We start from the raw sequence: 27,408 nt of genomic DNA, 5'->3' as shown, positions 1-27,408 counted from the left end.
GCTAAGGCAATCCTCACTGGCAAGTAATTCTGACTATTGATGCTTTCCCATTTTCAATGCATAGTCACAAGCTTGTTCAGGTGCCACCAAATATACATCTAGATGTTGTAATAACTCTGATGATAATTCTACTACATTTATTAAGTAGCTACATGACCATAGAAGCTTCTTCATTTTCTCCACCACCACTTTCACTGCACCATCATCAAAACAGATTGTAAAAAAGACAAAAACAAACAAACAAACAAAAAAAACCAGATTGTAGTCAGCTATAGAGGGTTTAGTCAGTAATGTACATTGCAAAACCTGACCATCATGAATAAATATATGGGGAACAAGGACAAAAGAATAAAAGACAAGTAGACAGAAACTGCACAGTATACCAAGGATTCCTGTTACTTAAAACTGAAAGGAATATCATGACTATTCAAGGCATGGCTGTATAACATGTCAAATTCCACCTAATTTAGAACAATTTTAGAAGAGGTGTTATAAATTTCAAAATTATAAAAATGATAAATGAATAAAGAGAACTGTTAAGTAGAGATAAGGTAACTGATGTTAATGAGATTCTAAATAGAATCTCTGCATACCTTCATAGAAAAAGAGAAGAGGAAAATTAAAAAGCACTATTTTGAGTAAGGAAGTGAAAGCAAAGGGAGTCATGTGGCTTGATTTGCACTGCTACATTCACGTGGTTTTCATGCAATCATGACTGCGTGGTTGCTAATCCACATTGGCATTAACATGTTGCTCAGTCATGCACTCTGTGGCCAAATATGGGCCCCAAGTACATCCTACCTTTCTGATGGTTGGTTCAACCTATAATGACGTATCTTTGTAAGAGAAAGTCTCCATTAATTAAAGCAAGACTTGAGAAAAGCATCCTCTCATTCCCAGAAGAGCACAGTCTTTTCTTACACAGCTCTGGATGTGATGTTATGCCCAGCTATAATATACTGGAAGCATTACTTCTGTACTTCTTAAATTGCATATCCATGTACTTAGAAAGGAGCCTAATACCCTATAAATAATCAATAAATATGGGTTGAATGAATGAATATGGCAAATGGCAGCATAGTTTAGAATACCTCAGGACGTCTTTGTGGGGTTATAATGCACCTTTCATCCTATAGGATGGACTCTTGGTATTGCCATGTGACTGAAGGTACAGACTGAAAAATAAAAATGACTGGCTACAGCCATGTCTACTGAATTATGTAATAACCACACTAAAACACAATAGGCAGGGATTAGTCCAAATACAAATCATTGCTTAAAAGAAGAAAAAGAAATAATTGCAGTGTTTTTCATCAGCTTTTCAACTAGAGCTGTTCTCAACATGAGGCAATTTTGCCCCCCACCCAGGGGACACTTGGCAATGTCTGGAGACATTTTTGGTGATCACAACACCAGGGAGGTGTTACTGGCATCTAGTAAGTAGAGGTCAAGGATGTTGCTAGATATTGTACAATGCACAGGATAGTCTCCCACAATAAAGAATCATCTACACCAAAATGTCAACAGTGTTGAGGTTGAAAGTCCTAAATGAGAGAAATAAATATGGATGTTCTGATCAGAAGTATAACACTTATAAAGGCAAGCATATTCATGACAGTGAGGTAAACTGATATCTGAACTTTTATGAAGTCAGTGATCACTCTGTGTCAGAGAAGATCTAACTAGGAAAATAGAAATAACTAAGTATTTACAATGAAAGCTATTTAATGCAGAGCATTGGTGACACAAGTGATAAAAGGGCTGTGAATTCAAATAGGAGATATTGAGGAAACCCTGAGATCAGTAACAGTATGAAGATGCTAACATCCCTAGACTTGAGATAAAAGAAGTTGGTGTTAGTAGAACTCAAGGAGTAGGGTCATCTGGAAGAAACTGCAGTCAGCATAACAGACTGGTCTTGCAGAAACTGGAGCAGCTTTCCACTGCTACTGCCTGAGGTGCCACCTAAAGCAGAATGGGACTAGCCCACCTATCCCTTCATTCTCTCCTCCAATATTCTGTGGATATGGGAACCAGGAAAATGCAGCCTGCAGGGTCGTCATCACCTCATATCACTCTCTCTACCTCACCACAAACTGACTAGATTAGGGAAGGGCAACAAAGGTATTCAGAGACCAATAGGCTTGGGGTTGGCACCAGTAATCCTTACTAGAGTCTACCTCCATTCTCTCCTTCTGTGAATGTTTCCATCTCATAGAAAATTCAGGCTTTCAGTTTATAATAGGCAACTTCCCACCTCTCTCCAGCAAGGGGGCCACATGTCCTGTCAGTTATATACCAATCCCAAGTCCATTACTTCAGGTAATACACCATCCTTTTCATCTAGTCTGAGTAACATCTCAGGGTCTGATGGTCTACAAATGAAATAGAAAATAATTGGTTAATATATACATAAAAATATCCGTAACAGCCATAGTCTTCATTCCTGTAATGGGTTATAATGCCACTGCTGTTACTGATTTCAATCACATTACTTTATGACCCAGTTTATGTTACTTTTGCTTTCAACCACTATCTGGTGAGTTGTACCAAATTTTTGTTTCTAAAGGTTATGAAGCCTTTTTGGACTGTCATAGTTTTTTTTTTTAATATTTTATTTCTTTATTTATGAGAGACACACAGAGAGAGGCAGAGACACAGGCAGAGAGAGAAGAAACAAGCTCCCTACTGGGGCCTGATGTGGGACTTGATCCCAGGACCCCAGGATTACAACCTGAGCAAAGGCACATGCTCAACCACTGGGCCACCCAGGTGCCCCTGTCATAGTTTTTAAATAACACTGTCAAACATGGCAGTACTAAGAGTTACCCAGAGAATTGCATGGGTTTCAAACATTGTGTTTCTTATCATCATTGTGTAGTAACCAGCCTACTTCCCTTAATAACTGGGATTATTTGCCTTGTATAAGAAATTGATATTCTTAACTAATTCTCAATTCAATGGCATCATGGAATGAAGTCCCATCAGACCAGGTGAAGTAATAACCATTGTTGTGTCTTCTGGTGAACACACTTATCTTTCAAAAAGGAATTAAGACCTCAGAAGTAGCAGAGTTTAAGGTTGTAGGGAATGTAAAGAAAAACTGAGGTAGTTTACACTCATCTCTTCTCCTTGGTTCCTGAGCCCATGGATTCTATCTTTGGGAAAAAAGTAACTAGATATAGAAAGCATATAATACATGATATATAATACCCATAGAATGTTATATACAAGCTGATGAGATAACATTTCTCAGTAGGTTATCCAAATACTCTATCAGGTTACCTACTTCTAGATATTATGGTACATGGAAAGAATAATACCTTTTATGGACATAGAGTCATTGTCACATTTTGTTATGTTGAAATGAATTTGAGATGATACTATGTGGAATACCGTGATGGTGAATGAGGCATTCCTGAAATCCTCAGACAATTATACAGAAGCATAGCAAAGAGGGATGGCAAATCCATGTGCAGAATATGTCCTGTTATAGTGATGACAGTTTTTATGTTGGAAGGGGATCAATGGCATAAACCAGGAAGATAGATTGAGGATTCAGGGGATGACAGATAGTTGGGGCTCCATGTGAACCTTTAGTTTTGACAGTTAAGACACTCATTTTTAGTCATAGGCAGATTGTTATGGTAAGGAAAAATCTATATGACTAAGCCTATGCATAGCCTCCATTGCCAGCCCCACTGGCAATTTATACACAGGCCCACTGAGTAACTCTTGGAGTAGCTAAGGAAAGAAGCTGGCTGACACCCACGTGCTCACAAATATTCCCAACTCCTGTGACCATTCTGGGAGGTTCCTCCATATATGCTTTCCCCAGGGCCCATTAACAATCTGGGATTTATTTCTTGAAAATATTGGAGGATGGGACTTTGCACTAAGACTTTTTGTGTTACTTACTCATTGGGCTTTTCGGAAGGTCTGTCCAGAATCCCTATTTTGCCCTGACTCATGGAACATTGGAATTTGTTCTTAAAACCCAAATGGTAGAGTGGCTTTTACTGCAGCATGGATTTGCTATACAGCGTTGAGACATCATATGGACTAATGGGGGAAAAGGTTGGAGCAACAGAACCAAATGTGGTGTATTTTTCATTCCAAATCCAAAGTGGCTCAGCAATTGCAGTGCCTCTTTCTCACAGGTAACCGTTTAAGATATAGTAACTTTTTTCACTTTAGAAGAGAATGAATGAATGTTGCACTTCTTCCTTGGTATGATAGGTCCCTGAAATTTCATGGGTCTTATCTCCTACCTGTTGTCATGCAAATATTTTATGAGGGCATAAGATATTCACAATTTTGTCTGGCCTGATGTCATTAATTTAGTGGGCCAGCATGATGTACTGTGAGATTTCTATATGATCAAAGTTCCTACGGATTATATGATGATTGACAGCAGAAGAGTTGAGATAGCTCTGAGGAAAGACAACACAGATATACTGCTTTACATGTCAAGTTAAATTGTACTATTTTTGATAATTCTTGCTGATTTACATGAAGAAAATCTTATTTTCCAGGGAAGGGACTATGTTGATTTGCTAAAGCAAAGATATCCAATCTTCCACAGATGCTACAATTTTTTATAACTTCCTGATTAACTTTGTGGTAATCTATACTCGTTCCACAAGACCTGGAGTGACCTTGACATTAGGTAAGTTAAATGGAAATGGCTCCAATCCCTGCAATTTTTTCCCCAGAGTTGCAGTATTGGTTTTTGTTTATGATTTTGCTATCAAGAAATACTTTCAGGGACTTAACTTAGTCCTTTGTACCATAGTAGCTCCCATTCCATAAGAACCAATGTGCAGTTATGTAAAAGAATATTTCCTCCAGCTACATATTCAAGACCAGTAGAAATAAACACAGAATTAATTTGCGGATAAACTACCCACTATGACATGGATTTGGACTAAACTCTATTTATTAGATGACTTCTATAAGTTTCCAAACTGGCCTTTTAAATCTGTATATTTTCCTTTGTCTAATGCAGGGTCACCCTGGTAAGTAACTGCAGACTCCCTATAGGGAAAAGTGAGAGACCTTTATGCTTCATTTTCGTTCTTTAAAAAAATTTTTTTTTAAAATTTGAATTCAATTTCCAGCACCATTTATTGAAGAGATTGTCTTTTTTCCAGTGGATAGTCTTCCCTCCTTTGTCGAGTATTAGTTGACCATAAAGTTCAGGGTCCACTTCTGGATTCTCTATTCTGTTCCATTGATCTATGTGTCTGCTTTTGTGCCAGTACCACACTGTCTTGATGACCACAGCTTTGTAGTACAACCTGAAATCTGGCATTGTGATGCCCCCAGATATGGTTCTCTTTTTTAAAATTCCCCTGGCTATTCCGGGCTTTTCTGATTCCACACAAATCTTAAGATGATTTGTTCCAACTATTTGAAGAAAGTCCATGGTATTATGATAGGGATTGCATTAAATGTGTAAATTGCCCTGGGTAACATTGACATTTTCACAAGATTAATTCTTCCAACCCATGAGCATGGAATATTTTTCCATCTCTTTGTGTCTTCCTCAGTTTCTTTCAGAAGTGTTCTGTAGTTTTGAGGGTATAGATCCTTTACCTCCTTGGTTAGGTTTATTCCTAGGTATCTTCTGCTTTTGGGTGCAATTGTAAATGGGATTGACTCCTTAATTTCTCTTTCTTCAGTCTCATTGTTAGTGTACAGAAATGCCATTGATTTCTGGGCATTGATTTTGTATCCTGCCACACTGCCGAAATGCTGTATGAGTTCTGGCAATCTTGGGGTGGAGTCTTTTGGGTTTTCTATGTATAGTATCATGTCATCTGCGAAGAGGGAGAGTTTGACTTCTTCTTTGCCAATTTGTATGCCTTTTATTTCTTTTTGTTGTCTGATTGCTGAGGCTAGGACTTCCAGTACTATGTTGAATAGCAGTGGTGAGAGTGGACATCCCTGTCGTGTTCTTGATCTTAGGGGCTTTCCCAGTGCTTCCCCATTGTGAATGATATTTGCTGTGGGCTTTTCGTAGATGGCTTTTAAGATGCCGAGGAATGTTCCCTCTATCCCTATACTCTGAAGAGTTTTGATCAGGAATGGATGCTGTATTTTGTCAAATGCTTTCTCTGCATCTATTGAGGAGATATGGTTCTTGTTTTTTCTCTTGCTGATATGATCAATCACATTGATTGTTTTACGAGTGTTGAACCAGTCTTGCATCCCGGGGATAAATCCCACTTGGTCATGGTGAATAATCTTCTTAATGTATTGTTGGATCCTATTAGCTAGTTTCTTGTTGAGAATTTTTGCATCTGTGTTCATCAGGGATATTGGTCTATAATTCTCCTTTTTGGTGGAGTCTTTGTCTGGTTTTGGAATTAAGGTGATGCTGGCCTCATAGAACAAGTTTGGAAGTACTCCATCTCTTTCTATCTTTCCAAACAGCTTTAGTAGAATAGGTATGGTTTCTTCTTTAAACGTTTGATAGAATTCCCCAGGGAAGCCATCTGGCCCTGGACTTTTGTGTCTTGGCAGGTTTTTGATGACTGGTTCAATTTCCTCCCTGGTTATTGGCCTGTTCAGGTTTTCTATTTCTTCCTGCTTCAGTTTTGGTAATTTGTGGCTTTCCAGAAATGCGTCCATTTCTTCTAGGTTGCCTAGGCATTGGCGTATAGCTGCTCATAATATGTTTGTTTAAAATCATTTGCATGTCTTGGTATTGGTTGTGATCTCTCCTTTTTCATTCATGATTTTATTATTTTGAGTCTTTTCTCTTTTCGTTTTCATAAGACTGGCTAATGGTTTATCTATCTTATTAATTCTTTCAAAGAACCAACTCCCGGTTTTGTTGATCATCCTACAGGTCTTCTGGTCTCTATTACATTGAGTTCTGCTCGAATCTTTATTATATCTCTTCTTCTGCTTGGTGTAGGTTTTATTTGCTGTTCTATCTGCTCTATCTCTTCTTCTGCTTGGTGTAGGTTTATCTGCTGTTCCTTTAGGTGTGAGGTTAGCTAGTATATTTGAGTTTTTTTCCAATTTTTTTAAGGGAGGCTTGTGTTGCAATGTATTTCCCTCTCAGAACTGCCTTTGCTGTATCTCAAAGATTTTGAATGGTTGTATATTCATTTTCATTAATTTCCATGAATCTGAAATTCTTCTCTAATTTCCTGGTTGGCCCTTTCACCTTAGCAGGATGCTCTTTAACTTCCATGTGTTTGAATTTATTCCAAATTTCTTCTTGTGATTGAGCTCTAGTTTCAAAGCATTATGGTCTCAAAATATGCAGGGGACAATCCCAATCTTTTGGTATTGGTTGAGACCTGATTTGTGACCCAGTATGTGGTCTATTCTGGAGAAAGTTTCATGTGCACTGGAGAAGAATGTGTATTCAGTTGCATTCAGATGCAAAGTTCTGTATATATCTGTGATATCCATCTGGTTCAGTGTATCATTTAAAGCTCTTATTTCTTTGGCAATGTTGTGCTTAGAAGATCTGTCCTTTGCAGAAAGTGCAGTGTTGAAGTCTCCTACTATTAGTATATTATTATCTAATAATAATACTGTCTTTACTTTGGTTATTAATTGATATACTCAGCCCTTCTCACATTAGGGGCATAAATATTCATGATTGTTAGGTCTTCTTGTTGGATAGTACCATTCAGTATGATATAGTGTCCCTCTTCATCTCCTACTACGGTCTTTGGATAAAGTTTAATTTATATGATATGAGGATTGCTACCCCAGCTTTCTTTTGAGGACCATTTGAATGGTAAAACCATTCATTTTCAGACTGGAGGTGTCCTTAGGTCCCAAATGAGTCTCTTGTAGACAGCAAATAGATGGGTCTTGATTTTTTATCCAGTCTGAAACCCTGCATCTTTTGATGGGATCATTTAGCCTATTCATGTTCAGAGTAACTATTGAAAGATATGAATTTAGTGTCATCGTAATACCTATTCAGTCCCTGTTTTTGTGGATTATTTCTTTGGGCTTCCTCTTTCTTTTACAGAGTCCCCCTTAATATTTCTTGCAGAGCCAGTTTTGTGGTCACGTATTCTTTCAGTTTCTGCCTATCTTGGAAGCTCTTTATCTTTCCTTCTATTCTGAATGAGAGCCTTGCTGGATAAAGTATTCTTGGCTGCATGTTCTTCTCATTTAGTACCCTGAATATATCCTGCCAGTCCCTTTTGGCCTGTCAGGTCTCTGTGGAGAGGTCTTCTGTTAATCTTATATTTCTCCCCATATAAGATAGGGATCTCTTGTCTCTTGCTGCTTTAAGGATTTTCTCTTTATCTTTGGAATTTGCAAATTTCACTATTAAATGTTGAGGTTTTGAAAGGTTTTTATTGATTTTTTTTTGGGGGGGAATCCCTCTATCTCCTGGATCTGAATGACTACTTTCCTCCCAAATTAGGAAAGTTCTCAGCTATGATTTGTTCAAATATGCTTTCTGGCCCTCTGGCCCTGGTGGCGTTCTCTGGAAACCCAATTATACATAGATTTTTCCTTCTGAGGCTATCATTTATTTCCCTTAACCATTCCTCTTGGTATTTTAGTTGTTTTTCCTCAGATTCTTTCCTTGCCATCAACTTGTCTTCTGTGTCACTCACCCTTTCTTCTACCTCATTAATCCTCTTCATTAGGACCTCCAGTTGGATTGCATCTCATTCAATTGAGTTTTAATTTTGGCTTGATGAGATCTAAATTCTGCAGTCATGAAGTCTCTTAAATCCTTTATACTTTTTTCCAGAGCCACCAGTAGCTTTATAATTGTGCTTCTGAATTGGCTTTCTGACATTGAATTGTAATCCAAATTCTGTAACTCTGTGGCAGAGAGTACTGTTTCTGATTCTTTCTTTTGTGGTGAGTTCTTTATAGTCATTTTGCTCAGTGCAGAGTGGTTGTATGAGCGAGCTGAGTCAAGAATATCAACCATAACCTAAGTAAATTTCACCCTAGATGATTCTGACGAGGTCAGAAACCAAAATTGAAAACAAAGATCAGACCAAAATAAAACAAAAGAATCACTAAAGTGAAAAACAAAGTTTAAAACAAAGTAGAAAGAAATAAAAGGCCAAGGAATCCCAATGAAGAAGAAGAAAAAAAAGACCAAAAAGCAAAAGTAAAGAGGGGGAAAAATAGAAAAAAGAAAAAAAGACAAGGAAAAAAGGGTGGGGAGCCTGGGAGATGGTGGTGGTGACAACATTGTAGTGGAGGGTGGATGTAGTGTACCTGAGGGTTCCTAGACAGTGATCCTCTTGGTTCTGAGTATATTAAGTTCTGTATGTTAGAAGATGCTCAGTCCCAAATTTATATAAACCAGAAAATCTTGTAGAAAGCCCCAACATTGACCACCAAAACATAAATGAGATAAAAGTGGGGGGGGGGGCAGATAGGGAATGAGGAATCTCACAGAATGAACCAGCATGGTATACCACTTGGTTCTGGGTGCACACGGGTCATGTTTTAGAAGGTATTAACTTCCACCATTGTAGAACAAAATGAGGCAGAGAAAACAAAAAAAAAAAACCTCACAAAACAAAAAAAACCCATAAATCTTGTAAATCTCCCAACATTAAGTTGAGTATGTTGAAGGGATTCTAGAAGTGGAAAATATATCTAGGACCTGTAACTGTAGAAATATGAAAGTGAGAAAGGAAAAAACTTACCAATGAAGAGGTGGTAAAATATTGTAGTTAAGGTGTGAAAAGAGGAAAAAAAATTGGAAATTTACAGTCTGATATTGAAACGAATTGTACTGGAAAAAGGAAGAAAAACAGTTGGATGGGTACCCTCTGGTTCTACATACTGTAAATCCCTTGTCTTCCCCTGAAGCTTTCCAGCACTGCTGGGTCAAGAACTTGCTCTTCCCCTGTTCTTCCAGTTGGTCTTCTGGGGGTGTATGCTGTGCTGATTCTAAGGTATGTGTACCTGGCGGAGCTGCCCCACCCTCTGCTGGGCGCTGGGCTCAGTGGGAGCAGTTGACCCCATGAGACCTCTGTTCCCCAGTGGTCTACCTCTCCCAGGTGCAGGGTGACACAAGGAGGAACAACAGCACTGGCGGTGGCCAGGTCTCTAGCCCTGGAGTCATCTCCCCACTAGTAACTAATGGAGTATCCCAATCCACACTGGCCTAGATGCTCCTGGGTGGTGCGGTGCACTGATCTGCACAGCTTGGGGGTGCCCAGTAGCAGGAGAGTCTTTGTTGTCCTGTGCCCTTCCTGTTTCCATCTATACTGGGGAGAGTGCAGGATCGTGGGCTGTGTCCGATTGGCGCCCTGGGATCTGGGGCCCTGTGCTGCTGGAATCGTGCTTCTGGGGCCAGTGCCCCCGAAGTCAGCAGGGCACAGACCCCTCTGTTTGGAGCTGCCCACCTGACAGACCTGGCTCCTCCCTGATGCCCTGCTGGGTGCATGCTCTAACCTTTTACAGAGATTGGCCCACAGTTTGTGGTGTGCTTTCCCCCAGGCGCAGTTCCTCTATTAGCGACTCCAGGAGACTGGAGGCTTCACTGCTCCTCCTGCAATTCTGCCTGATTTCCTTGCTAAGCGTCTTTTCGGCTAGGAAGAATCTGATGCAGATTTTTTTAAGTTCCCGCTTCTCCAGGGCCTGGCTTTCCTGTTCCGGAGGCTTTCTCTGCTGGCCTTAGCCCGGCTTCTAGCAGTGCCCCTCCCCCACTTGATTCATTTTTATTTTTATTTTTTTTCTGACTTCCTACCTTGTTAGAAGTGAAAACCCTTCTCTCTGTAGCGTTCTGGCTGTTCTCTCCTTAAATCTCAGGTCGAATTCATGGTTGTCAGGATGGTTTGAAAGTTATCTAGGTAAGTTGGTGGGGCCAGGTGAGTTGATGACACTACTCCTCTGGCATCTTGCTGGCAGCCTCCAATCCCAATCTTTTCCTATTGGATGAGACCTGATTTATGACCCAGTATGTGGTGTATTCTGGATAAAGTTCCATGTGCACTGGAGAAGAATGTGTATTCAGTTGCGTTCAGATAAAGTTCTGTATATATCTGTGAAATCCATCTGGTCCAATGTAACATTTAAAGCCCTTGTCTCTTTGGTGATGTTGTCCTTAGAACATCTGTCATTTTCAGAAAATGCCATGTTGAAGTCTCCTACTATTAGTGTATTATTATCTAAGCATATCTTTGGTTATTAATTGATTGATATACTTGGAAGCTCCCACATTAGGGGCATAAATACTCATGATTGTTAGGTCTTCTTGTTGGATAGACCCTTTAATTTTGATATAGTGTCCCTATTCATCTCTTACTACAGTCTTTGGTATAAACTTTAATTTATCTGATATGAGGATTGCTACCCCAACTTTCTTTTGAAGACCATTTGAATGGCAAATCGTTCTCCAGCCTTTCATTTTCAGGCTGGATGTGTGCTTAGGTCTAAAGTGAGTCTCTGTGAGTAGACAGCAAATAGATGGGTCTTGATTTTTTTATCCAGTCCAAAACCCTGCATCTTTTGATGGGATCATTTAGCCCATTCATGTTAAGAGTAACTATTGAAAGATATGAATTTAGTGTCATTGTAGAACTTATTCAGTTGCTGTTTTTGTGGATTATTTTTTGGGCTTCCTCTTTCTTTTATAGGGTCCCCCTTAATATCTCTTGCAGATCTGGTTTGGTGGTCACATATTCTTTCAGTTTTTGCCTATCTGGGAAGCTCTTTATCTCTCCTTCTATTCTGAATGAGAGCCTTGCTGGATAAAGTATTCTTCGCTGTATGTTCTTCTCATTTAGTACCTTGAATATATCCTGCCAGCCCTTTCTGTCTTGCCAAGTCTCTTTGGAGAGGTGTGCTGTTAATCTGATATTTCTCCCCATATAAGTTAAGAATCTCTTGTCTCGAGCTACTTTAAGGATTTTATCTTTGGAATTTGCAAGTTTCACTATTAAATATCAAGGTTTTGAGTGGTTTTTATTGATTTTTTTGGGGGGGAACCTCTCTTTGTGTTGGATCTGAATGTCTGTTTCCCTCCCCAAATTAGGGAATTTCTCAGCTATGATTCATTCAAATATACTTTCCGTCCCTCTGTCCCTTTTGGCATCTTATGGAATCCCAATTATATGTAGATTCTTCCTTCTGAGGCTATCATTTTTTTCCCTAAGTCTTTCCTCATGGTCTCTTAATTGTTTTTCTCTTTTTCCCTAAGCTTCCTTCCCTACCATCAACTTGTCTTCTGTGTCAGTCTCTCTTTCTTCCACCTCATTAATCCTGGTCATTAGGACATCCAGTTTGGATTGCATCTAACTTAATTTATTTTTAATTTTGGCCTGATTAGATCTCAACTCAGCAGTAATGAAATATCTAGAGTCCTTTATGCTTTTTTCCAGAGCCACCAGTAGCTTTATAATTGTGCTTTTGAATTGGCTTTCTGACACCGAATTGTAATCCAAATTCTGTAACTCTGAAAAAAAAATTCTGTAACTCTGTGGCAGAGAGTACTGTTTCTGATTCTTTCTTTTGTGGTGAGTTCTTCTTTCTAGCTATTTTGCTCAGTGCAGAGTGTCTGTATGAGTGAGCTGAGTCAAGAGTACCAACTATGACCTAAGTAAATTTCACCCTAGATGATTCTGACGGGGTCAGAGATCAGAAATTGAAAACAAAGATCACATCACTTGCCATCAGGGAAATACAAATCAAAACCACAATGAGATACCACCTCACATCAGTGAGAATGGGGAAAATTAACAAGGTAGGAAACAACAAATGTTGGAGAGGATGTGGAGAAAGGGGAACCCTCTTGCATTGTTGGTGGGAATGTGAACTGGTGCAGCAACTCTGGAAAACTGTGTGGAGTTTCCTCAAAGAGTTAAAAATAGATCTGCCCTATGACCCAGCAATTGGACTGCTGGGGATTTACCCTAAAGATTCAGATGCAGTGAAACGCCGGGACACCTGCACCCCGATGTTTCTAGCAGCAATGTCCACAATAGCCAAACTGTGGAAGGAGCCTCGGTGTCCATCGAAAGATGAATGGATAAAGAAGATGTGGTCTATGTATAGAATGGAATATTACTCAGCCATTAGAAACAACAAATACCCACCATTTGCTTCGACGTGGATGGAACTGGAGGGTATGCTGAGTGAAATAAGTCAATCAGAAAAGGACAAACATTATATGGTCTCATTCATTTGGGGAATATAAAAAATAATGAAAGGGAATAAAGGGGAAAGGAGAAAAAATGAGTGGGAAATATCAGAAAGGGAGACAGAACATGAGAGACACCTAACTCTGGGAAAAGAACAAGGGGTGGTAGAAAGGGAGGTGGGTGGGGGGTGGGGGTGATGGGCACTGAGGGGGGCACTTGACGGGATGAGCACTGGGTGTTATGCTATATGTTGGCAAATTGAACTCCAATAAAAAAAAAAAAGAAAACAAAGATCAGACTGAAGTAAAACAAAAGGACCACTAAAGTGAAAAACAAAGTTTAAAACAAAGTAGGAAGAAATAAAAGGCCAAAGAATCCCAAAGAAGAAGAAAAAAAGATAAAAGTGAAAAAAAATAAGGAAAAAAGGCAAAAGTAAAGAGAAAAAAAAAGAGAGAAGAAAAGAAGGTGGGGAACTGGTAGATGGTGGTGATAACCACGCTGTAGTCTAGGGTGAATGTAGTCTACCTGAGGGGTCCTAGAGGGTAATCCTCTTGGTTCTAAGTATATTAAGTTCTGTATATTAGAAGATGCTCAGTCCCAGATTTATATCAACCAGCAATACTTGTAGAAAGCCCCAACATTGACCACCAAAACATAAACAAGATAAAAGAGGGGGGCAGAATGGGAATGAAGAGAGAATATAATCTCACAGAATGAACCAGCGTGGCATTTCACTTGATTCTGGGTGCATTCTGGTCATGTTTTAGGAGGTATTAACTTCGTCATTGTAGAATAAATGAGGCAGAGTAAACAAAAAACAGAAAACAAAAACCCATATCTCGTATATCTCCCAAAATTAAACTGAATCTGTTGAAGGGAATCCAGAAATGGAAAATATATCTTAAGACATGCAATTGTAGAAACATGAAAGTCAAAAAGGAAGAAACTTAAAAATGAAGATCTGGTAAAATATTGTAGTTAAGGTGGGAAAATAGAAAAATATTGGAAATTTTTAGTCTGATATAAAAAGAGTTGTAATGGAAACAGGGAAAAATATTTTAAAAAGTGGGGGGACCTTTTAGTCCTATATACTATAAATCCCCCGACTTCCCCTGGAGCTTTCCAGTGCTGCTTGGTCAAGAACTTGCTCTTCCTCTGTTCTTCCAGGTGGTCTTCTGGGGGAGGGATCTGTTGTGCTGATTCTCAGGTGTGTGTGCCTGGGGGAGATGCCCCACCCTCTGCCAGGTGCTGGGCTCAGTGTGAGCTGTTTATCCTGTGAAGTCTTTGTTTCCTGGTGGCCCCTCCGTTCCCAGGCACAGGGTGAAACAAGGAGAAAAAACAATGGCAGCATAGATCTCCGTCTCTGGAGTCAGTTCCCCACTAGTAACTAATACAGTCTCCCTGTCTGCACTGGCCTAGATGCTCTTGGCCAAGCAGATGCACTGATCTGCCCAGCTTTCAGGGTGCCCAGGGGCAAGAGAGTTCTCACTTTCCTGTGCCCTCCCCACTTCTGCTTGTTCCAGGAGAAATGCAGGATCATGGGCTTTGTCTGCTTGGCACCCTGGAATCTGGGGCCCTGTGCTGCTGGAACTGCTCTCCTGAGGTCTGAGGTCCTGAAGGCAATGGGGCACAGCCACGTGTGTCCCAAGTGGACCTGCCTAACTGACTGGCTTCTCCCAAATGTCCCGAGGGCTGTGGTCCTCTAGACCTTTACCAAGATCGGTCTGTGGTGTGTGGTGCACTTTCCTCTGGGGCGCACTTCCTCTATTAGAGACTCTGGGAAATCTGGAGGCTTCACTCCTCATGGGGCCCACTTTATACTTTTTTATTTATTTTTTTCTGCCTTCCTATCTTGCTAGAACTGAAAACTTTTCTCTCTGTGGTGTTCCAGCTGTTCTCTCTTTAAATCTCAGGTCAAATTCAGAGGTCTTCAGGGTCTTTTGAAGGTTATTTGGTGGGACCAGATTGAGTTGAGGACTCCTACTTTTCTAGGAAACATTTAAAGAAGAGTAAATTCCTATTCTTTTCAAACCTGTTTAAGAAATAGAAGAGGAGGAAAACTTCCAAATTCATTTTATAAAGCCAGCATTACCCTGATACCAAAATTAGATAAAGACATTAAAAGAGACAGAGAGACAGAGAGAGAGAGAGAGAGAGAGAGAGAGAGATAACTGCAGGCCAATATCTCTGATGAACATAGATGTAAAACTCCTCACAAAATATTAGCAGGCCAAATGTAACAATACATTAAAATATCATTCACTACCATTATGTGAGATTTATTTTCAGATGCAAATGTGGTTCAATGTATGCAACTCATTCAAAATAAATCAAACATGGTATATCACATGAAAAACAGAAAGAGTAAAATCACATGATCCTTTCAATAAATGCAGAAAAAACATCTACAAAGTACAACATGTACTCATATTTAAAAACCCTCTACAAAGCAGGTTTAGAGGGAACAAACCTTAACATTATAAAGCCTATATATGAAAAATTTACAGTGAACATCATACTCAATGGTGAAAACCTGAGTGCATTTCCCCTAAGGTCAGGATTAAGACAAGGATATCCACTCTTACTACATTTATTCAAGATAACACTATAAGTTCTAGCCACAGCAATCAGACAAGAAAAAGGAATGAAAGGCATCCAAACTGGTAATGAACTGCTAGAACTGATCAATAAAATCAGAAATGTTACAGGATACAAAATCAATGTGCAGAAATCCATTGTACTTCTTTTTTTTTAAGCCTTTAAAAAATTTTTTTTATTATTTATGATAGTCACAGAGAGAGAGAGAGAGGCAGAGACACAGGCAGAGAGAGAAGCAGGCTCCATGCACCGGGAGCCCGATGGGGGATTCGATCCCGGGTCTCCAGGATCGCGCCCTGGGCCAAAGGCAGACGCCAAACCGCTGCACCATCCAGGGATCCCAACCCATTGCACTTCTATAAACTAATAATACAGCAGCAGAAAGAGAAATTACAAAAAGCATCCCATTTAAAATTGCACCAAAAATATAACATACCTAGGAACAAACTTAATCAAAGCAGTGAAAGACCTGCATCCTGAAAACTATAAAACATTGATGAAAGACTGAAGATGACACAAACAAATGGAAAGATCTCATGCAGTGGAAGAACAAATATTGTAAAATATCCACACAATGCATAGAACTATACAGATTTAGTGCAATCCCTATCAAAATACCAACAGCAGTTTTCACAGAACTGGAACAAGTAATTCTAAAAGTTGTATGGAACCACAAAGGACCCCAAATAGCTAAAGCCATCCTGAGAAAGGAAAACAAAGCTGGAGGTATCACAATTCCAGATCTCAAGTGATACTTTAAACTGGTAGTAATTAAAACAGTATTGTATTGGCACAAAGATATACACAAGATCAATGGAACAAAACTGAAAGCCCAGAAATAAATCTACATCTATAAGGTACAAGAAAGAAGAGAAGAATATGGAAAGGGTAAAATCAATTTTCCAACAAGTGGTTTTGAGAAAACTGGACAGCTACATGTAAAAGATGTAGCGGGACCACTTTCCACACCATAGCCCCCCCCAAAATCAAAATGGACTAACAACCTAAAAGTGATATCTGAAACCATAAAATTGTTCACATAGGTCTTGTTTCTTCAACTACAAAACAGTTGTTTCTTAAAATGACATGAATAAAAATAATTTTACAGGAGGAGCTTTGAGTGTGCTCATCTATAACAATTATCAAATAGCAAATCAGTATAAGACATTGCATAGGAAATGCTACCATTTTTGTAAAATGAAGAAAATAGATATGTATATTTCTTTACATGTTCATTAAATGGACCTGTAAAGGTGACATAGTCCCTCTTACAGAAACTTGAGGAATGGCCATTGCGTGCATTGTATACATCTTATAGCTCTTGGTTTGTAAACTACATAGTTGATTTCTTTTCAACACATACAGGAAAAAAATAAATAAATTGCTTAGAATGTTTCACACGATCAGGAAAGGGTTATACTTACAAGTATAGTTTTATTTAAAAGGATAGAGACACATAGGATGGGTCTGGGAGGGAGTACACAGCTTTCATGCCTGTCTCCAGGGAGCCAGAGCACACCACTATCCTGGAACATCAACCAGGAAGCCCACTGAGCCTTGGTGGTCAGAGTTTTGCTTGAGGTTTCATCACAAAGACATGATTGCTCAAGTAATTGGCTACTTGATTGAGCTTAATCTTCAATCTCCCTTCTCCTCCCCAGAGGTCCAGCTGGCCCAAAGTCCCCATCCTCTAAACATGGTTGGTCTTCCTGGTGGCCAGCCACTGACCTGAAGCTACCTAGGATCCCACCTGGAATCAACTCATTAGCATAACAAGGTCAACTTCTTTCACTCAGGAAATTCCCAGGGTTTCTGAAGCTGTGCCAGGAACCAGGGACAAGGACTAGATACACTGTTTATTAGACTTCACCCCCAGGGAGTTTGGGCTGTCCAAGGTTAACGGGGGGTGGGGGGGGTGGGGGGGTGGGCATGAGAGTCATTTTCCAGGACTCAGCCTGTGTTCTCTGATTCCAGATTCAGATTCTGCCTGGCCTGGAGCCTGGGGCCTGGTTAGAGTGTCCTCTTGGGGGTCGCTGAGAAGCCCCCTGCCTGGGATCCTGTGCCTTCCTCTCACTCATGTTGCCAAAACACACAAAATCACTGTCCATGGTGCCTTTCAGTTTCACTTCCTGGCAATGCCTGTGTTTCTCAGAAAAGGAGCCCTCAGAACTTTCCTTTCACTTTCTGTTCCTGGAAATGCAGGGCTCTACAATGTGCTGGCTGCCTCTTTACTATTGGCCAAATTCCTGTGAGGGTGGAACAGAGGCCAGAGATTATTTAAATCCCGCCAGCTCCTCACACACAGTTTAGACATTGCAAGCGACAGCTCTTTTATCTCTGCAGAGTGACCACACCAGCACACAGGACCTGTTCCAGTGCGAGGCCAGTCTGTGCAGAGGAGTGTTTCTGCCCTGGGCTGCAGGGAGCACTTCATCCAGGCTCTGCATTTCCTGCCCTGCCAGAGGACACATTCAGAGCTCAACCCTGACACGAGAAGTCTCTTTTCTTTCAGGAGCTGGTAAGCAAGAGGCTACTTTGGATTGTGTGGAGATCTAAAAATAGAATCATAGATCTGTAGGTCTAAGGGTGGGAGAGACTGGATGCTCCATTTTGGGTGCTGTGGACTTGGTAGACTGAGGGCAGGATGTCTGGTGGATGAAGCAGTTAACTATTTGGGACATTTTCAGAGAGCAGCTTCAGAACACACTTTATTCATAAGAACTGCAGAAGGATCACGTGAATGTCAGGGCTCTCAGTGCATAGGGCCTTTTCCCTAAGAGCTTCTGGATCGGACACTTCCCATCTCTTGCCTAAATACCTTTCCCTGGGGAGATGATGCATATTAATCTGTTGAAAAAATTCAAATCAATAAATTTTAATGAGCTAATCAGCTTTATTAAATGATTCATGGATTAGGCAGCATCTTATCTAGCAAATAGAAAGGAGATCCATGGGACCCCTGGGTGGCTCAGTGGTTGAGAGTCTGCCTTTGGCTCAGGGCATGATCCCAGTGTCCTGGGATCAAGTCCTACATCAGGCTTCCTGCGTGGAGCCTGCTTCTCCCTCTGCTTATGTCCCTGCTTCTCTCTCTGTGTGTGTCTTTCATGAATAAATAAATAAATAAAATCTTAAAAAAAAAAAGAAAGAAAAGAAAGGAGTTCCATTGAGCTGTAGGAAAGGAAATGTTTTTAAACTAAGAGAAGTAGAGAAAAAGAAAGAAGTCATTAACAATTCCTTTGCCACTGTGAGGGCATCAGCCGTGCAGCAGAGCTTCAAGCTAACTGGAAAACACACACAAAGAACATACTGATAACCAGTGCTAGGTGACACTAGGATAAAGATGAGCTGTGGGTATACAACTGTCTCAGAAGAGGAGGTGTGAAGCCTCTAGGGCAAAAGTAATTTTTCCGGGATAATGGGCCTGACAAGTCAGACATTGCTGGTAGACTGTTTCCACAATTTTATAGAAGTCCCCCTTCCAATGTCTAGCCATAGTTTGAGTCATTTTAAATGCATATGATGGGAGAAGGAATGAAAAAACAACAACAAAAAGGAGCTGCTAGTGAGCCAAGAAAAACAAAGCAGCTGTTTTGGGTTTCCCAAAAAGCCCTGACTGTTCAAGTTACAGCCATTGTTTATCTATCTTATTTTCTCTGGGTCAGAAGCAGAGTGTTGCCATGATAGCCTGACATCAGAATGGCAAAAATCTCTGAGGCAATGAGGGACATTTTTGCAGCAGCAGAATGGATTTTGTCCACATGTGCCACAGTCTTTATAGATTCTTTTGGGGGCTGCCTTCGCATGAATGTCAGCTGGAGCATTTTCCTGATATTCTGGGGTAGTTCTTTCAGTGTGAGCCTCAGTTTTGATGACAGCAATTGCAGAAGGTAGGAGAGTAATTACAAGTGATAACATTATACTAGGACATATCAAATTTCCAGGAATTTCACAAGATCTAGAACAATTATACACTTATGCAAATGCATCATATAACAGGATCTTTGTTTTCTAAGAAGATCCCTTAAATGGTAAGGGAACATTCACAACCTATTACCAAAGGTGGATCAAATGTTTAAAACAAACAAATCTTTGCATTTTAATAGATAGGAAACCAAGTTCTAGTTTTGCACCAGTTTATTTTTGTATGAGAACATTCATTGCAATGTTAGTCAGTCCTGACCTTGAATAAATTCCCTTCCAGAGATTCCTTTTTCATAATCTTTTTACAACTTTCTTTTACCTCAAAAAAAAAAAAAATGTTTCTCCAGTCCATATACTTTTTTTTAACCAAAAATACATATCCCAGTTTTCTTTCTTTCAGATATGTTTCCTTTTTAATGTTTTTTAAAAAAGATTTTATTTAAATATTCATGAGAGACACAGAGAGAGGCAGAGACAGGCACAATGCAGGGAGCCTGATGTGGGACTCCATTCTGGGACTCGATTCCGGGACTCCAGGATCACACCCTGGGCTGAAGGCAGGCGCTAACCCACTGAGCCACTCAGGGATCCCCTCCTTTTTAAACTTTTAGTAGCTTTAACAACACACATTATTTAGTGTTCTTAACCCTTAGAAACTTTATTTTTTAGTGAAAATTAAGTAGTGGGCACTTGTTAACTGTGTTAGACCAGTGTTCTTGAAATGAAAAGTTTATAAATACACTTTATAACTTCTAGAAACATGTGCTTTTTATAGTACAATTTTTCTATACAGTATACCAGAAAAGTTTACCAACAGACTTACATTTATCTTTAGTTTCTCAGGAATAAAGAAGCCAAATTAGAGATATGAAAGTCTAATTATTAATGTTTTATAATTTTATGTATTTGCATATGATCTAGAAATTTAACGAAATTAGCTTAAATCATTACTTAATCTAACTCAGCAAAATTAAGTTTTAGTTTTTCAAAAAGATTTCAGAAATGATTTAAATATTTATCTAATTTTAAAAAATTTATTTTAGATCTAAAAAATTAATTTACATCTATTTACTTGTTTTTAACACTTATGCTTAGATTACTCATGAGCAAAGATCATGAGACGTCAAAGTCAATTATTCTCCCAAGCTATTTTTATTTTATTATTTTTATCAAGTTTTTAAATTCCAGTATAGTTAACATACAGTGTTAAATTAGTTTCAGGTATATAATAGTGATTCAAGAGTTCTATACATAGCTCTGCTCATCATGTTAACTGCACTTTTTCATCCCCATCATCAGTTTCACCCATCCCCCGTCATCCCCTCTGAGAACCATCAGTTTATTTCCTATAGTTGAATTTGTTTCTTGGTTTGTCTCTCTCTTTTTTATTCCCTTTGCTCATTTGTTTTTGTTTCTCAAAGTCCACATATAAGTAAAATCACATGGTGTTTGTCTTTCACTAACTGACTTGTTTCCCTTAGCATTATACTCTCTATTTCTATGTCATTGCAAATGACAGGATTTAATTCTTTTTTTAATGCCTGAAAAATATTCCATTCTATGTATATATCATATCTTCTTCACCCATTCATCTATTGATGGTCACTTGGGCTGCCTCCATTATTTGGCTCTTGTAAATAATGCTGCTTATCCACAGAGTACATGTATCCCTTTGAATTAGTGTTTGTGTATTTTTTCAGTACATATTGGATGGTAGGATATTTCTATTTTTAACTTTTTGAGGAATCTCTATACAGTTTTGCAGAGTGACTATACCAGTTTACTTCCCCATCAACTGTGAGAGAGGGTTCCTTTTTCTCCACATCCTTGCCAACACTTTTGGTTTTTTTGTGATTTTGTTTTAGCCATTCTGACAGGTATGAGGTAATATCTTATTGTGGTTTTGGTTTCCATTTCCCTGATGATAAATGGTGTTGAGCATCTTTTCATGTGTCTGTTGTCTATCTGGATGTCTTCTTTGGAAAAATGCTTATTCATGCTTTTGCCCATTTCTTAACTGGATTATTTGTTTTTTGAGTATTGAGTTATATCAGTTTTTCATGCATTTTGGATACTAACCCTTTATTGAAAATGTCATTTGCTAGCATCTTCTCCCATTAAGTAGGCTTTCTTTTAGTTTTGAATAGTTTCCTACACTGTGCATAAGCTTTTTATTTTGATGTAATCCCAATAGTTTATTTTTGCTTTTATCTCTTTTGCTTCAGAAGACATATATAGAAAATGTTGCTATATTTTTCAATTCTCAAAAATAGCATAAGGTGTTATCTGCTTCAGATCCCATACACTACTGGTATCTCTTAGAGGAAGCAAAAACATTGCTCTACCCAAATTTTAGTTCAACTGACATGGCAGCAAGCTCTCTGCTTCTCATATCCTCCCCTTCACCACCTTGAATCTGGTCTCACCTTAGTGACTTGGACTATGTTCTAGGAATTCTGAGAGTGGAGCATAAAAGCCTTGTAGCTTCCACTTAGATCTCTCAATAGTCTTTCTAGGAACCCTTCTCTGCCATGTGGGAGGTTTTGAAGAAGCCACATATTGCCTTATGTTTGCAGTGCTGGCTGAGTTAAGTCATCTGGTCATGCCAGCCAAGGAGCCAGACACATAAGTGAAAGCATCCTGGATCTGAACACCACCTGCTGACTGCCATTGATGCCACATGGAGCAGTGCAGTCCTGCTTGAGTTCCTGACCCATGAAATTATAAGATGTTCTGACCTGTTCCTATTTTTAAGCCACTAAGTTTTGAGGTAGTTTGTTTTGCAGAAATAGGTCATATCAAATACTCTGTAGGCTGTAGATGGTAAGTTCATGTGACAAAAAGAACCTCCTATCCACTGCTTTTCATTCTATAACTGGAAGAGTCCTCTTGAGAACAAGGCCTGCCTCCCACTGGTCTGGGTGAAGGAGAAAGAAGAGAGATACTAAGTCCCAAGAACTCAAGGCCTTTGATTTGATACTTTACCCAATAGATAATCAGAACTAATGACTGCCACCCTCCAATTATCTTCATGGAAGGAAGGTGGGTCAGTACATAGAAGGGAAACCCCCCCCCCCACTTTGTGCCACCAGAATTGTGGGGAGAAGTTGCCCCATCGTGCCACATTATTTATCAAAAGAATTTTCTGAAGTTACAACTTGGATCTGACAGGCCTGCAAAATACCGTATTTATAAACTTTAGTTATTATTTTTTTAAATTTTCTTTGTATTTATTTTGTACAGAACTTACTCCTGTCCATAAGCTTTCGTTTCTTCATTTTCTTCTGGGATATCTTTTTCTTCTGTGTAACACCCTCTTCTAGTTTAAAGACAATTTGCTCTTTTTCAGTAAGGATCATCTCAATGTGGCAGGGAGAGCTCATGTATGGGTAATGTGACTGTGAAGCCTGTAAGTCCTATGCCCCATCTTGGGGCCTTTGTTCACCTGGGTGTGCTCAATTACCAGAGGTTGTACATATAAACCCTTAAGTTCAGCACTAATTTCTGCATCTTTAAATATGTGTAGTAAAAATTCAGTGCTCTTTTTTTGGCTGCTCACCCTGTGTCCAGATGCACTATTTGGCCTGGGCAACTTACCAATTCCACCATTGTAGTGACAGGAATGGCACAAATCGTTTCTGCAAAGTGACATCCTACAGACACTTGATGACTTTATGGACATGCCTACACCTGATGGCCTGGACAGTTTCACTTGTGTTCTTAAAGTGAAAACAAAGATTTAAAACTCTTACTGTGAAAGATTTTATAGGGTTTTCTGGGTCAACTGAATAATGAACCATTTTCAGATATCACCTCTGGCCATTTATGAAGAGCTTTATTATTTTTTTCTTTTTTTAAAAAATTTTTTATTTATGATAGTCACACACACAGAGAGAGGCAGAGACATAGGCAGAAGGAGAAGCAGGCTCCATGCACCGAGAGCCCGATGTGGGATTCGATCCCAGGTCTCCAGGATCGCGCCCTGGGCTAAAGGCAGGCGCCAAACCGCTGCGCCACCCAGGGATCCCCTTTTATGAAGAGCTTTAAACTTTATTTTTGCCTTTTGAAGGAGTGCCTCATTTTCTAAGCCTTGTACTATTTCTCCCACACCCCTCCCCAATTCTCACATTTTATGTTTTCAAGAATTTTTTCTATTCTCTTCATTTTCCTTATTTATGGCCTCTGATTTTTGTGGATACAGTTTTTAACCAGCTAGTACTTACTGAGTGACTATTATGTGCCAGAAAATGACTTAATGTGGGGATAGTGTAGTAATTTCTTATCTCTCTGACATTAATGAGAGGTTGGTTTTCCTCCTTCTCCCTCATTTGCCTCTGATATCTCTGAGTTGCAACAGCCTTTCAGTCTGTATTGCTGCCTCAATCAAAGGTTGTGATCCTTGACTGCCATTTCCTATATATACATATAAAGCCATTCCAAATAGTGATACATACACACACTCTCCAGAGGAGAAAGCAGCAAAGGACAAGAGGGAAACTGGGAAGTAGATGAATGAATGGTAAAGGATTTAGTGGACACAAGAAAGCAAAACCTTAAGGTGACAAGGAGGTAAGTAACCCCATTTGTTCCTCCTCTGTGCTCTAGGCTGGTGGAGTTACCTGAAAGCTATTCTGGGCTGAATTGTGTCCCCACTCCCACCTTAATTCCTTTGATAAAGATCTAACCCTCAATAAGTCACAATGTAACTATATTTGGAGATAAGGGCTTCAAAGAGACAATGAAGTTAAAATGAGACCTTTAGGATGGGCCCTAATCCATTATGATTCCTTTTAAGCAGAGGAAAGTGTGACACAAACAAGCAGGTACACAGAGGAAAGACCATGTGTACAAAAGATTCTGCAAACCAAAGATAGAAGCCTCAGAAGAAACCAATCCTGAAAACACTTTGATATATGACTTCTAGACCCAGAACTGTGAGAAAATCAACTTCTTTTGTTTAAGCTACCCAAACTGTGGAATTTTGTTATGGCAGCCTGAACAAAGCTCTTGCAACAGAAATAATACTGACAAAAGCACTAGTGCTGATACCTGGTGTTCAGGCCCAGGTGAACCCATTTTGTAAGAGTGAAACTAGCTAATACCATGTCTACACAAGGACACAGGATTTTTGGAGTCAACTGAGTAAGGAGGAATGGAATTGGAGGTGGTCTTAGTGCTGCTTGTAACAGAAGGGGGATTGTTGTCATCACTACCTGCCCCCTTAGAGTTGACCTTAGGAAGGAGGCTGCTCGGTCTGAAGCAGACCTCTGGACTCAGAGACTTGAGAGGACATTTCACATCAGTCCTTGTGACTCTGCATGGGACAACTGTAAAGTGTCAGATCCCCAAGGGCAGCTGAATTCCTTGACTGAGTCAAACCTGCTGTCAGCAAGTCTATACTTAGGTGGGCAGGGAAACTGTGCTTCCAAGAGTCACAAAACCAAAAAACATTGATTCAAAAGGAGTCTTCAAATAGCTTAGTCCTCCTGTTCCTTGTTTTACATATGTGGAATGAGGTCCAGGGTTATGTTGTGACTGGCCTGGTCAGTAGTCTGGTTCTAGAGGAAAGAGAGTAATAGGCAGCCACTTTTTGGGTAGCCAGGATGCCTCTAGGTACTACATTAATTAGTGGATTGATCACTGTAGAGAGCAGGGAAGGAGACAGGTTTCATCTTGATTCCTCATATCCACAATGCCAGGCCTTCTCTCATTTCATTCTTTTAATGATAACTCCTGGGATATTATATATATATATAATATATGTATTATATATTATATATATATATATAATTGAAGTATATTTGACACACATTGTTACATTAGCTTCATATGAACAACATAATGAATCAACAACTCTGTATGTTCTTCTGTGCTCACCCCAAATGTAGCTACCAGATTACACCATACACCACTACTATAATCTCATTGACCATATTTCCTACACTGCAACTACTATTAGTCCTGGGATAGTCTTTACCTGAGAGACACTTTGCTTTGCTCCCTGCACAGCAGAGTTTGCTTTGAGTAACTTCATTCTAAATGTTTTGCCTACATTTCTATTGTCTGCTTCTTCCCACTGGCCTCTGAGAAAAATGACAACATGAAACACTTCCATTGCCACCATCTTCTCTAATAAGGAGGTGCTGAGCATCACAGTCACATGCTGGTCTATGAAATGAAGGCACATGTGTGGTGGAAAGGAAGTTCCACCCAAACTTTAGTGAGGATAGGAAACATTTCTACTTCACCAGCCTGGACACCCATCTTGCAACCAGATAGCCTGAATTTCTTTGTCTCTGATCGATGATACTAGAAGCACAGCATCAACATTTGCTTTTGTGGGCTTCTTGAGTCATTTAAATTCCTTCTCAACAGTCATTTTCTTATCACTGATTTCATGGGACTTTTCACTGTATGTTTAGATTTGAAAATGGCACTGTGTGTTTAGATTTGCAAATGGCACTAAATATAAGTCATAAGATATATGTCATATCTTTTGGGTAGTCAACTTTTGATCTTCTTAAGTGGTCAGGAAGCAAAAGGCCAAAAATATATTTTATAGTTCATGAAACATAAAATATCTCTCTAGTTGAATTCAGTGAGAGGAACCATGGTCAGGGAAGTCTTCATTCACTTTGCTCCCAGGAAAAGGCTGGGACATGAACTCAGCCTTGTGTCCTCAGCATTCAGAGCACACTCAGGGTCTCAGTGGGCCACTCTGGCTCTCTCATGCACTGTAGCCCAATCAGTGTTGTGTGGTTATGATGAAGGAATGATGATAGAGACTCTGTGGCAGATTGGATGGAGGCCAGCCAGGAGTCACTTGGACCCATGGATCCAGGTGAACAGCTCCCCATAGCTGGCCATGGTGCTGGCAGAAAGAAGAGAGTTTTCAAGGCCTCAGTGACAAAAGGGAATTAATTATTATTTTTTTTTAATTCTTAGGAGTCCTTTTTTTATTATAAATTTATTTTTTATTGGTGTTCAATTCTTAAGAGTCCTTTCAAACCTAATTAAAAGCAGACTTCCAATCCAATGAAGAGAAACTGAGGGGTTGAATTGGAATAAAAATCTATTGGGAATCATATCAGATTCTGGAAACAGCTCTCAGGAGGTTCATTTGATAAGGTTACCATAATAAAATATCATGGACTGGGGGGCTTAGCAACATAAATTAATTTTCTCACTCTTAGGGAGGCTGGAAGTCTAAGATCAAGGTGCCAATAGGTTTTGCTTCTCCTGAAGCTTCTCTCCTTGGCTTGCAGATGGCCACCTTCTGCTGTGTCGTCATATGGACTTTCTCTGTGTGTGTGCACCTATGGTGTCTCTTCCTCTAAGGACACAAGTCCTATTGGATCAGGGTCCCACCCATCTAAGCTCAGTTAACCTTCATTACCTCCTTAAAGAACTTCCTTCAATACAGTCACAATAGAGGTTAGGGCTTCAATATAGGAACTTGGGGATACATACTTCAGTCCAGAACAGACTTAAGTCTAAAAAATTTTTAGTAGCAGTACTCCTTGTGTAATGTTAGAGTTGTACTAGATAATGTTGTGGATATGTTTGAGAACACTGGCTGCCTAGGGGAAGTTCATTAAGAGGAAAATCCAGGAAGATGAGCCAGCAGCTCCTCTAGAGCTTAAAGGACATGATTCAGGAAGCTGCTTCAGATACAGAGGTGGTCTGATATCATGTAATCTCCTCTAGAAAGAAATGGGTGGTCATAGACACCAAGTTGCAAGTTTACTCCACACTTGAGTGTAAGGGCAGGCAGGTCCTTCTC

The 27,408-nt window shown here is 39.6% G+C and overlaps 1 protein-coding gene across 5 annotated transcripts in view; it reads left to right on the top strand.

Annotated features, from left to right (window-relative positions):
• Window positions 1-17,916: 17,916 nt before the first annotated feature.
• Window positions 17,917-27,408, top strand: part of LOC140641095 (immunity-related GTPase family M protein 1-like) — a 37,075-nt gene continuing 27,583 nt past the window's right edge. For 4 of the 5 annotated variants that reach the window (XM_072840407.1, XM_072840406.1, XM_072840404.1 and 1 more), the window contains exon 1: window positions 17,917-18,222. The gene's annotated coding sequence lies outside the window, so the exon portion shown is untranslated. The remainder of the gene's footprint in view (window positions 18,223-27,408) is intronic. The other variant, XM_072840405.1, reaches the window with a different exon arrangement.

The sequence above is a fragment of the Canis lupus genome, chromosome 10 (genome assembly GCF_048164855.1).
Source record: "Canis lupus baileyi chromosome 10, mCanLup2.hap1, whole genome shotgun sequence".
Taxonomy (NCBI): Eukaryota; Metazoa; Chordata; class Mammalia; order Carnivora; family Canidae; genus Canis; species Canis lupus.
The sequence above is the reverse complement of the archived record's forward strand: the minus strand, read 5'-3'. Positions and strand labels throughout refer to the sequence as shown.